Here is a 1,644-nt window from a genome sequence, read left to right on the forward strand (position 1 = left end):
GTTGGACTTGATGATCTTAGAGGTCTTTTCCAACCTTAATGATTCTATGATTCTATGATTCTATGAAAATGAACTGATGGTGTCCTTGATGCTCTTCGCCACCTGCATCAGGGTATGAGCACCACCATCCGTGCCCTGCGGTGCCCCAGGGCACTCTCCGGACACAGTATAAACACCCCAGGCTCAGGCTCCGTCCGAGGTGGATCCCAATGCTGGCACAAGAAGTGGGTGAGTTGGCTGGGTCATGGCACTGTTGTTTCAACTGGGTTTGGTGAGATAGAGATGGATTAGAGAGATGGGGAGATGCTAGGGCTCCATGCAGGATTTATTATGTGATACCACTGCCAGAGATACATAAACATTTCCTGGCAGCAGTTCTGGCTGCATTATCCCAAACTCAGTGCATGAGTGTGGCAGGGAGGGCACTGGCCAATGTATTTCTCAAGGGGATGGAAGTAGCATGCTCCTCCTGCTCAGTTCTTCCAGACATAGTGGATGTAAAGGGATTTCACTTGGAGCGAGAATGGACTTGTGTACTTCTAATACTTAAAGTGCACTGGGTGGGAGCTAGGACAGAAGTTTGCCTGTAAATTTTCCATATTCTCTAAAACAGTAGTCCACAGTGCCAGGGAGTTCAGAGGGTTTAATTGTTTATTTTGCACTGGCTCAATAGCACCTGGCAATCCAGCAGCAGCTCAGAGCCCTGGTTCATGTTCCATGGACATAATGCATAAGGTGGCAGCTCCTGACACACAGCTGGTTACTCCTCATGGCACTGTAAATCCCCCTTTAGACCCTGACATTTTGATAATGCCCTGCTGCTGGTGGCTTTTAATTTTGTCTCTTTACATAGCTGACAAGAGAATTTCTCCAGATATCTGGGTGATCGGACACTGCTGCCTGGGGCTCTTACGAAGCAGAGCTTTTGGGATGAAAGGGGCTCTCCCCTGCCTTTCACTCGCCTTGCTCTTGGTGGAGTGAGCTCACACATGGTTGCAGAGACAGACCTTTTGTAGGGGTTGATACAGGCAGGCAAAGTCCCAAGAAGGGCAGGACTGAACCAAGCTCCTTGTGTCCTGATTTCGTAGGTAGCTTTCAAACAGCTCTGAGTCACTAAAACTGGGTGTCCCAGAGCAGGACGAGCAATGCGCATGCCTTCTTTGTGGCAGTCATGGGAGAGTAGAGAATTTTCCTTAATATATTTCCAACCCTGGAGATCTCTCAACTGCAGCATAAATGGTGGTCACGTTCAGGTATGTCAACCAGAGAAGCATTTATGCGATCGCTGTTTCAAGAGTGAATTTCCTGTATATTTTGCTCTAGTTCCCAGCAGCTGCAGGCAGTTGCAGGCAGAAGACTGTCCTTATTTCAAAGACTCAAAGAGCAGAAATGACAGTACATAGCCAAGATGAAGGGACCTGAATAGTGGAGGGGAACCCTGATGGGGCAAATTGCCCAATATCTAACACTTCCAGATAAAATGTGGTTCAGAAGTTTAAGTGTCTGTGCCATGAGCAATGCTAATCATGAATTCAGCTCCCCTTTGTATTCCAGGTACAGTTCAGCTGCTCTTGGAGCCCTTCTTTCTACCATTACACAGCTCCTGCAAGCGAGAAACAATGATGTGAAGTGTTGCATCAAGTC

The sequence above is a fragment of the Aptenodytes forsteri genome, unplaced genomic scaffold (assembly GCF_000699145.1).
Source record: "Aptenodytes forsteri isolate BGI_AS27 unplaced genomic scaffold, ASM69914v1 Scaffold485, whole genome shotgun sequence".
NCBI classification, from domain to species: Eukaryota; Metazoa; Chordata; class Aves; order Sphenisciformes; family Spheniscidae; genus Aptenodytes; species Aptenodytes forsteri.